At 37.4% G+C, this 12,256-nt stretch overlaps 1 protein-coding gene across 1 annotated transcript in view; it reads right to left on the bottom strand.

Annotated features, from left to right (window-relative positions):
* Positions 1–12,256, bottom strand: part of LOC141403921 (uncharacterized) — a 58,813-nt gene that overhangs the window by 34,198 nt on the left and 12,359 nt on the right. The gene's annotated exons all lie outside the window — the stretch shown is intronic.

Genomic DNA, 12,256 nt, shown 5'->3' with positions numbered 1-12,256 from the left:
TCGAGCGTACAACATCTCCTTAATATATATATGTCGAAAAACCCACAAAAAATATTTGTTTTTATCCGAAAATAACGAAAGTCTGGGTAAAACTCGTAAAAACCGATTTTGAGCTATATCTCAAAAACAAGAGCTGATGGAGAAAACCCGGGACCGGATTTGAAAATAACTCGCCGATTTCATCTAGAAACAGCTGCAACTTCGTCTGAAACATTCAACTTTTTCAATTTTGTTGAGCTGTGTAATAAACGCACAAAGTAAATGGCGTAAGGAAAATCCCCAATATTGCGCATATAAGCGACTATATAATGATGGAAAATTTCATGTCATATGACATTTACATATAGTGTAAACTACCCCTTAGTCTGACCCTAAAACTACATACAAGTACGTAATATCATCAAAAAACACAATGAACAAACTTTTATCTTCAACGAAGTAGGGTAAGTGCTCCAAAAGCTGGAAACACATCCAACGTTTGAGTAAAGTTTTGTGTCAATTCTGGTAGAAGAATAAAGAAAAAATGTATTTTATTCATCTACCAGAAATGATACAAAACTTTACTCAAACGTTGGATGTGTTTAGGACTTAAGTCCGGCATGTACCAGTAGTCGGCATCTTATGTATTTGAACACAAATAACTATAAATTACTACAACAAAATATGAAAATGATTTTAAATATGCTTCCATAATATTGTCATCTAAAGGCCTCGACACATAAGCGGCTGGCTTTCTGGCTGAAGTCATTTCTGGTAAAAGACTAAAGACCAAGTTCGACCTAATTCAAATATGGTTCTGACATTTCTTTATTTTTATTTTATTTATTTACTTAGTAATGCTAAAGCTGAAGGCAGCCAAATAATTACATAACAGTAAGTTGTAAAGCTTCTCAATCCTCTTCAATTTCTCTTAGTTAGTGCCAGAAATCACCTCAATGCAGTAGCTAAGCCGAGACATCGACAAAGCAAAAGCAAGTCGCTTACAAACAGACAGTGACAAATACATATTATTGCAGTATAACCTACGCAATGTGGACATAACAACAGAATGAAGATATGTGACTACTAAACGTAAGCCTATCATCAATTATGCATCCCAAATCTCCTCTACAAATACTATATTAAACCCATTCAAATAAATACGAATGGAAGAACTAATATTTCTCATGGTCTTAATTCTCATGGGCTTTATCGTTTTACAGAAATGAAGGTGAGAACACAGTCAGCTCTTAGCTTAATTTTCCTGCTTAGCTTATTTGTTCACTAGGCCGCTTATTTCTTGGTATCACACATCGAAGCGTAAAATTCATGGGCGCTACAAACATAATTATTTCAATATATCAAATAAAATTCAATTTTTTAATATGAATTATTCGTAAATAATTAGTACCGATCATAAAAATTACAGCCAAATTCTGTTTTTCAGATTGAACACGTGTTTATATCAAATTGAATGTCGAAACTTAATGTCAAAAATTCAGCCAGGCGAAGAATTCAAAAGTTCAACAATTTTCAACTTTGTGGCCTGAAGCCTGGCTTCGTTGTGGCCTTTTCTGAAAAAAGTGAAATTTCACTTTTGCGCTTTAAAAAAAAATTTGCGCTTTGTCAACGGACGTCATCAAACTGTGTATAAGTGGAGCATTACAACAAAGTTTTTCTGTGAAGCCTAACTGTTGAGTCTTTTGTAGAATTTTTTGCTGTGTGGATTTTTTGTGGCTGTGGATCTGATTTTTGCGGCTAGTGGTGTAATTATTTTAATTATTTGGCCTGTGAAGGCTTGGAATTTGGAGTCTTCCTGCCATTTTTGGGGTATAACTTGATTTTTTGATTGTTGCCACGCATATGATCGAAGAGTGTGAGGTTATGGACGCTTTGCCGTCTGTACCTCAGAGTATGGGTGTGTGTCAGTGGTGCTGCAGTTGATGCTGGTGTACCTATGTAAAATAATTATATGTGCAAACTAATATTATGATATTTAGTGTCGAAAACAAAAAAAAGAAAATTGCGTTCTTATTTATTTCATATTAAAGAAAAATAATACATATATGTATAAACAAATTTTCATAGAAAATATTTATATGTGCAATAACGAAAAAAAATGCATAATAATGAACAAAATTATTGTACATTTAACATGATATTGTATTGCCCTTGTAGATTAGGACTTGTTGTAGCCTTCGTGTCATAGAACCGACTAGGTTTCTTAAGGTGTTAGTGGTGATATACTCCCATTCCGCCCATAATTCACATTTCAATTCTTTCATCGTCGTGCACTCCTTTGACTTCGCGAGAACTTTGGCAGATAGTATGTCCCGAAGGTCTTCATAATTATTTTACATAGGTATGTACAAGGAGTAAAAGAGCATTAGAAAATGGCGAACGTGCCGAAAGTATGCAGAATGTAAAGAAGGCAAATACAAATAATAACGGTAACGGTAAAGAAGATGGTCTGCTGCAAAGTAGCACGAATAGCCAAGGGCAAAAAAACGACGCTTTAATGATGAGCCGATTTTGTACAAGGAGGACTCCCGGGGATTGGTTCTGGATCTGACCTTTACTAGTGCTGGCCTGAATGTGCAGTGGAATGTACTTGAGGGAAATTGGGGTGGCAGTTGTCACCTTTCATGATTGAGGGACATGGTGCCCGACAAGGAAGATTTCTTCACAAGAGAAAATTAATCAGCTCGCTAAATAAGCTTGACTTAGAACCTGACTTTGCAGCTATTGAATACTTGATAAGTGATGAGATTAAAGCGGCTACGTCTAAATTGGATAATAATAGAACTCCCAAGTACTGGTGGAATGACCAGTTGGCGACGCAATACAGGTTACAGTTGGCTGCTGTGAAAAAAGCAAAAAATATCCCTGCTATGAGAATCTCATCAAAGCTAGGGAGGAGGTGGAGAAGTGGAAAGATATGGTTAGTAAGACAAAGAGTGATAGCTTTTTCGCGAAAATAGATGATGTAAATAAAGAGTCAAATTCACGTGCAGCTTGGCGTTTTATCAACAATGGGCGGAACAGAGCGACGGGTGTATTTAGTAATTGGAATGATGAAAATAATGGCGATTACTTGCTATTCTTGAAGGACCAGGTTCCAGGAAATATGGTGAGCAGACAAGCATCCTTTGAGCCATGTAATAATGTTGATCCGGTGGTCTTGGACTATGATCATTTTGAGGACATTCTTTTTAAGAAAAAAGGTTGCTGCAGGCCATGACGGCATTACTTATGAGATGTTAAAGGCTCTCCCTGGGCTGTCAAAGAGGGCTTTACTTACTGCGATGTCCAAAGCACTTATGGAAAATGCAATAAGGGATAGTTGGCGAGTTATAAAAATCGTACCGATTCCGAAACCTAACAAGGACTTAGATCTCATTGAAAATTACAGGCCGATTTCGTTGATATCGGTTTTTATCAAGTGCACAAACTTAATGCTTAAGGACTTGATTCTTGAACACCTGGAGAATGGGGAGTTTTTGCCAGTGCGTTCCTTTGCATATAGAAGTGGAATGTCCACTTCCACATCGTGTGGCTCTGGTATTCCAGTATGCGGATGACTTCATACTCATGGTGTTTGACCATGACTTTGATTTGGCTTAACAAAAATTACAAAGGAAAACTGGTATGTTCAAAAGAAGGTGTGCGGAACTAAACTTAACATTCAATTCTGAGAAGTCCAGCACTATGTATGTTAAAGTTCAAATGGGCTTTTATAATTCAATTCGACTGACTTTCAGTCATATGTCAACCCCCCTTGTCAGAAATAGTCCACTACGTAAATGGTGCCACTTTGCGCGTTCGGTGCAACGTAATATTGACATATTCTGACAAGAAAGGTTGACAGTTTGCCCGCCAAATGGCTAGTTAAAGCTGCGTTTGAGTAGAGGGTGTTTTTCGACACAAGGCAGAACAAACGAACTACGTTCACGGACTTCGTCCAAATAACATTACTAACAAGTATTGTTTACGAAAAAAGGTAAAAGCTTTACGAGCAAAAATCCAATAAATATACCAAACACCAATACTAAAAACCCTTGTGTTTTTATTTCTCTTCTTTTTCGTCTATTTACACCGCACAACCTCTACGAGGCAACCAACAACAAAAGCTACGCTTTAAACTATACAGTCCACTGATTATTTGGTGTCCCACCTAAACTTTCTGCTTTCGCAGCTAAACATCTGGTCTCTTCAGGCTGGATTAAACATTTGGTCCATTCGTACCGGATAAAAACAAGCAAGGATTTTATCCACTACGCCTGGCTCCGTCAGCATCATCAACAATTTCATCAATACAAAAGGTACGTACTGTCAGTTTTCTACGAAAGTGAGCAGTGTAACCCTTTAAACAATAACAACACAAAAATAAAAGCATCCATCGATCGCCTTACAATAGTGCCGCGTTAGTGTTTTTGTTGTAATATTCTCTTTCGAAATTTGCAATAATAATTCTCTTATTTTTGTTACGCGAAAATAAGCATAAAACGTGTGGTGTAACTAGCAGCAGTGATCGGTGATTTTTACAAAAACAACTGTGCTTGCTTGCTATTTAGTGGTCAATTTCATGCATAAAAAAGAATAAAAGAAATTGGCAACAACAACATATCCAGCACTGTAATTCTGTTGTGTGTAGTAACAACAACTACAATAAGATCACTTATCAGTGCTGTAGTTTCGTTCATTTTGTTTCGATTATTAAGAAGTAAATAATCGGTAATCACATTTACGGTATAATAAAGCAGGTCGTAAAAATTCAAAATTAATTTTATAAAATATAATTTTACAAATTATTAATAAAATAAATTGTACTTTGTTACAAGTAAAATTTATTAGTGCATTTTTCGATACACTGAGCAAAATTATGTGTAATTTTCGGTACACTGAAGAAAATTAAATAATTATTTAAATATTGTTTTTATTGAAATTTCTTGAAAAATTTGTAAAAATTGTGTATTTTTCGATACACTGCGCAAAATTACGTGCATCTTTCGATACACTGGTAACAATTTATTAGTATATATTTCGATATACTAATTTCAATTTGCTGTAATTTTCGTTACAATTAAACATTTTCGACAAAATTAGAAACATTTTTGGAATTTATTCCGAATTTCGTTCTTATTTTAGCATTTCTGTTTTTGATCTTCGATTAAAATGGTCCTAACTCCATACGATTTCTTTATTCGAGCAATTGATACTCTCATTAATTTCGATGCGAGCTTTACTTCTTTATGGGATGAAGATCTCGACATTTATTTTCTAGAGGTCCATGGGTCAGAGGCCAAAGAACTATGGAATAAAGTCAAAGACACATTTGATAAGTGCTTGGATTATCTTCAGACCTCCGAAAAGTCAAATACTTGTGACATCACTTCCGCTAAGAGCAAATATGATATAGCATACCGATCATATATGCAGGTCCTGGCGAATATAAACAGAAAGGCAAGTTCACTTCGTGCAGCACCAAATCCTTCCATTCAGCCGAATATGACTCCAAGGTTGGATGATTCGCATCCATCTAGCAATCACACTTCGGTTCATTCTACAATAGAGAGTGGTACGCACAATCTGAACCTACCTCCTTGTGATATTGATGTATTCGATGGAGGTTTTGAGTCATGGCCAACATTCAGAGACTTGTTTTCAGCAGTCTATATTAAGAACTCCAGCATAAGCGATGTTGAACGGTTGTGCCATTTAATCAATAAAACAAGCGGTGAGGCTCGGGAACTTGTTTCCAAGTTTCCTCTTACCCATCGAAGTTTTCATTTAGCATGGAAGGCATTAGTAGATGCATACGACAACGTCCGCATCTTGGTAAATAATCAAATGAAAATGCTATTCGACCTTCCGTTCTTAAAAATAGAAACAATTTCGGGTCTGAAGAAATTACAACGTGGTATAAATAGGTGCATTTCTGCCCTGACGATCTACGATGTGTCAACTAACGGTTGGGATCCATTATTAGTGTTTCTTTGTATTCAGCGATTACCAAGAGATACTGCAGCTTTATGGGAGCAAAGCATTACAAATAAATCAGCTCTATCCTTATGGAAAGATCTGGATATCTTTCTTACGGAAAGAATCCAAACCTTAGATTGTCTTCGCAATATAAAGGGCTTAGATTCGAAACCCATCTCCGATGGTGAAAATCAAAAAAGACATTCTCCGAATGCACCATCTTCTATTTCGCCCTTTTCCAATTCTAAGAAATATTGTCCAGTATGTCCCCGACAGAAGCATCATCTGCGAATTTGTGGGGAATTTCAAAAACTTTCAGTTCCTGATCGTTTTGGATAATGTAAAACGGAATTACTGTTGTGCCAACTGTCTTTCTCGTGGGCACCATGTCAAGGATTGCATTAGCCGTTTTAATTGTTCTTACTGCAATAAAAGACACCACAGTCTTTTACATCGTGAGATGACAGTAGGATCTCCCATTTCGGCGATAACATCGACTTCTATTTCTAGTCGTCGATTTAGTTCTGATACTGGTTCCCAATCAAGTTCGACTCCGAGTTCGTCCGATTCGCCCACTACAATTACAACACCTCCAAATCCTTCCACTTTCGTGAATAGACAGGTATTTCATACCACTTCATCCAACAAGGTTGTAATGGGGACAGCTATGGTGAATGTTATTCACAAGGGTACTTCGTATCCGGTTCGTGCCATAATTGATCCAGCATCAGAATCATCATTCATTTCAGAGCGAGTGGTTTCTAAACTCGGTATTTCTACCAACTCCGCTTTATCCTCCATTACCGGACTTAACCAATCGGTTTCGGCTATTTCTAGCCAAATCTCCTCCATTGAGATAGGGTCTTCATTCAATATACATTTATCTATCAATGTTAATGCTTTGGTTCTTCCAGAACTCTCCAATAATTGCCCGTCTATTTCATCTGATATTGATCTGTCTTCTCGACTGCCAAATATACGTTTGGCAGATCCAACTACGTTGGATTCCGGTCGAGTGGATCTCCTACTAGGAGCGGACATTTATCCTAAAATAATTACTGACGGTATCATCCACAACGTAATTGACACTTTATTGGCACAAAATACTGTCTTTGGCTGGGTTCTAACGGGACCAATTCCATCATCAAATAATCGAACGTCTTCGAAATCAAACGTTTCCAATAATTGATCTTCCGGATTATAGTTTTATATTTCGAAACATTTCTATCGATATCCGGTCGTCTTGTTTTAAAAACGCTTCGCAAAATCTACGATAAACTATTGTAAGACGATCATTACCATGATCTATGCTAAGGCGTCTCCTCTACGGGAGTTTGCACTCGCCTTTCATAATCACCAATCTAGGACTTTCGTCCTGAACGGCAGTAGACACCCTTCTGGTACTTCTAGCCGCAACTTAATGTCTTTCGACAAGATCAGCACGCTCCGCTCTCTTCTACGAGAGATTGCACAGCGGGCTGCTCCATATCAAGGCTTCGCCTGGACTATGATACGGCGTCTCCTCTACGGGAGATTGTACACGTCTTTCATAGTTCTTCAACAAATTAATATCTACAAACACTTGCTGGGATCATCGTCCCGGAGCCTGCTCTTCTACGAGGGCTTGCACAGGCGCTGTTTGTTTGATTAACCGTTAACTATGATAAGGCGTCTCCTCATCGGGAGTTTGCACTCGCCTTTCATGGGTATTCAAGAAGTAAATACCTTCAAACACTTGCTGGGATCATCGTCCCGGAGCCTGCTCTTATACGAGAGCTTGCACTGGCGCTGTTTGCTTGGTTACTCGACTAACCATTACTAATAAATAAAGTATTTGCATCATTACCGCCATCCAACTGCTCACTGAACTGACAGCTACACCTTTGTATATTTACTTTATAAAAATCTTCGTTTATTTTGCAACAAACGTAGTTTTTGCAAGGCCGGCGGAATGTTAAAGTTCAAATGGGCTTTTATAATTCAATTCGACTGACTTTCAGTCATATGTCAACCCCCCTTGTGAGAAATAGTCTACTACGTAAATGGTGCCACTTTGCGCTTTCGGTGCAAAGTAATATTGACACATTCTGACAAGAGAGGTTGACAGTTTGCCCGCCAAATGGCTAGTTAAAGCTGCGTTTGAGTAGAGGGTGTTTTTCGACACAAGGCAGAACAAACGAACTACGTTCACGGACTTCGTCCAAATAACATTACTAACAAGTATTGTTTACGAAAAAAGGTAAAAGCTTTACGAGCAAAAATCCAATAAATATACCAAACACCAATACTAAAAACCCTTGTGTTTTTATTTCTCTTCTTTTTCGTCTATTTACACCGCACAACCTCTACGAGGCAACCAACAACAAAAGCTACGCTTTAAACTATACAGTCCACTCATCATTTGGTGTCCCACCTAAACTTTCTGCTTTCGCAGCTAAACATCTGGTCTCTTCAGGCTGGATTAAACAATGTACTTTGCAAAAAACAGTATAAAACAAATCCCACTAACTGTGGATGGTAGACCGGTTCAACAAGTAAGAAAGTTAAAGTTCCTTGGCAGAGTGGTGTCAAACTCTCTAACGGTTGCTGATCACTATGCATCCATTAGCGAGGTGGTGAACAACAGGTCTAGACTTCTGAAGTGTCTGACAGCAGTTAAGAATCCCAAAACTTCACTAAAAGTATATAAAAGTCTTGTAAGGTCAAAAATTGAGTTTGGCAGAACCACCACGGCCAATTCTCCGATGTATGTAAATAAATCAATAGAATGGATGCAACATGAGTTGATTAAGAGATCCCTGGGAGTTACCAGATCGTCTCCCAACCATTCAGTTTATGCCTTGGCAGGTGAAATGCCTCCTAAATACAGGGCAACGATTTTGACTGCGAAAGAAATTATCAACAACTTAAAAAGAAACAAGTACCTTTATGGAATTATTGCTGACAACCCATTGGTCAAATCCAGCTACAGTGTGGTGTTTCATGAGTTTGCCGAGATATTCAGAAGAATTAGAATAACGTCGTTTACACGACAGGACAGATTAGTCATACGATCTAATTTTTTACCCTCTAGCAAACATAATCTGGGCAATGAAGTCATCCATGCGATATATAACAACGAATTGGCTTATTATAGTAACTGCAATTTTGCTATCTTTGCAAGAGATGCTTCGCCGGCTGAAGTTGCAACTGGTTGTGGCGTATATGATGTCAAGAAGGATCACCGTTTTTTGTTTTAATTGAACATCAAACCTCCTCAGCGTGGCGAACTTTTCGCGCTGCGAAAGGCGCTCGAATTAGCAGTGGAGGAAGGCTATCATAAAGTTGTTATTTTCACCGAAAGCCTTGCGGCCTGTAAGGCTCTTGGCGCTGCTGAATCGGACAATTGTTTGGTAGCCGATTTTCATAACATTCTACAGGATTCTTCTATTGATATATGTCATGTTGTTTGGGGTCCAGGCAACAGGGGTATCCAGATTAGTGAAGAAGTCGATTATCTGGCAAAACAGGCGGTTGATGTCGGTGCACCGGTCGATGCTGACCTTACTACGGGGGAAGCGCTGTTGGCAATCAAAAACATGGTTATGGCGAGTTGGAATGAAGAGTTTGTTGAGCTTTCCCAATCCAAAGGAAGGCACTTTTTCCAAATTTTTGAAGATGTATATGCAAAACCATGTTTCAATAAAGGGAACTTCAACCCTAAGGATACTAAACTCATCAATAGGCTAATGATTGGCCATGCCTATGATAAAGCCTATTTACATTGTATTGGATCTGTGAGTTCGAATCTCTGCGAGGTATGCAATATCCCTGAAAATGCCCAGCATGTAATCTTCGACTGTCCTAAATTTTCATCTATTCGTGACTCCTTTCCTACACTCTTCTATACATACCATGAACTTATTCCTCTTCTTAAGTCTAGAGATGTAGACATTTTTCAACTCCTGCTTGATTTCATGAAGCAGGCGATGATCTCCTTATAACCTCACACACGCTTTAATCATACTGTGATTTCGATATCTGTGATATAAATTTTTAAGTCTCCTTGATCTCATACTATACTAATACACACTCTCCTATCCCCTTCCCCAATTTGGCCTTCATTTTATTTATTCCCACAGCCTATCTGTTCCAGTGCTCATCGCTACTACTCGATTGCTGTCTATTTGGATTATATCCTATCGTTTTGCTGTACTTGTTATCATGTTGCAGTGCTGGTTTGCTGCGAATTTTGTATGCTGATACAATTCTTTGTCTTGCCCATACGACGATTTATACACACGCTAAATTGATCTCAACCAGGTCTTCGTGAGTCGTTTATTTTGTGTTTTTATCTGCATGATTTATAATGTCATTCGTATTTACATGTTAATCTAATTTGACACTTTGCTATATGGATTGCAGATTTCGTTTTTATTCAACAGACTCTACTTGTCAACACTACTTTTGTATCACCGCAACTTGGAATATAACTTGTCGTTTTGTATCCTGAAGATTGCCATAGCAATCTCTCTCTTCGGGAGTGGAGGATCGTTTCATAGCACAAAAAAAAAAATAAATATGGACTATTCACGCATACTCACTTATGATCTCTCTTCTCTTATTTATTGCATTTTATATTGTCTGCCATATTACATGTGTCACACATATCATCCATCATTGTACATAATACATAATTTACTTTTGTAACGTTTAGTTAGTTGTCTTACGAGGGCAGTTCGGAAACTTCTTAGCCTAGCACAAAAAGCGCAGTATAAACAGAAAACAGTTAAGTGTTGTGAAAACTTCCATCTCTGTTATGAACACATGTTAAATTTTGTTTCGATCTGGCAACTCCTTCATATAGAAACAGGTGTTCAAAAAAGACGCATCCGCAATTTTTTTACAATGGAAAAATTAGAAATGCGTCCTGTCATTAAATATTTACATAAAAAAGGTTTATCGGAACAAGAAATTCATAATGATATGGTGAATGTGTTAGGTGAAAGTGCTCCTTCATATGCAACAGTAAAAAATTGGGTTGCTGAATTTAAACGTGGTCGTACAAGCATTGAAGATGAACCACGTAGTGGACGTCCAAAAACAGCAACAACAACATAAATTGTAGCCAAAGTGCATGATATGGTATTAAATGATCGACGAATAAAAGTGCGTAAAATTGCTAATATCATGGGCATCTAAAATGATCGAGTCCATTTAATTTTGAATGAAGAACTACAGATGAAAAAGCTTTCTGCAAGATGGGTGCCGCATTTGTTAACAGTCGATCAAAAACGCATAAGAATGAACATTTCTCAAGATTGTTTGGATCGTTTTAAGCGAAATAAAATGGATTTTAAGCGTCGTTTCATAACTGTTGATGAGAAATGGATCCACCACTATACTCCAGAGACAAAACAACAATCCAAACAATGGACTGAAGCTGGAGGAAGTGCCCCAAAGAAGGCAAAAACAATTCAATCGGCTAGTAAGGTTATGGCAACGGTTTTTTGGGACTTCAAAGGTATTTTATTGATTGACTATCTGCAAAAGGGTAAAACAATAAATTCAGAGTACTCTTGCAACCGTTTGGATCAATTAAATGTACAAATTCGAGAAAAACGTCCTGGCTTACAACACAAAAAAATAATTTTTCATCAAGACAACGCACCAGTGCACAAGAGTGTTTTAACAATGGCTAAAATCAACGAATTAAAGTACGAGTTGCTTGACCACCCACCTTATTCTCCTGATTTAGCCCCCAGTGACTTTTACTTGTTCCCAAATCTAAAAAATTCCTTGCTGGCAAGCATTTTACCTCAAATGAAGATGCAATTACAGTTGTAAATCACTATTTGGAAGACCTTGAGAAAAACTATTTTAATCAAGGGATAGAATTGCTAGAAAAGCATTGAACTAAGTGTATTGAAGTTTCAGGAGATTATATTGAAAAATAAAAATATTTTTGAAAAATTAACTACATATTCTCTTTCATTGATAGGCTAAGAAGTTTCCGAACCGCCCTCGTACATCTTTTCTTCAATAAAGAACTGAATTATTAAATAGGAAACGATCCTCGTGCCTCCACCTTAAATTTTCTACAGGTTATGGGCCTATGCATCCGCATTGAAAGAGGATTTGTTGTCGCTATTTTCTTAAGAATTGAAATCAAATATTCTTGGTGACTGGATTCTGCAAATTTTGTTCACAATTGGCAAATTTTTATTGGGTATTTACTCGATTGGCGAGAATCATGGCTGACTCAAAATTGCTGTTCACAAAGTTGAACAGAGATAATTATGAGTTGTGGAAATAT

The sequence above is a fragment of the Musca autumnalis genome, unplaced genomic scaffold, assembly GCF_047663935.1.
Source record: "Musca autumnalis isolate F117 unplaced genomic scaffold, ASM4766393v1 scaffold_4, whole genome shotgun sequence".
In the NCBI taxonomy this organism is placed as follows: domain Eukaryota; kingdom Metazoa; phylum Arthropoda; class Insecta; order Diptera; family Muscidae; genus Musca; species Musca autumnalis.
Note: the sequence above shows the minus strand (reverse complement) of the source record. Positions and strands in the feature narration are given on the sequence as shown.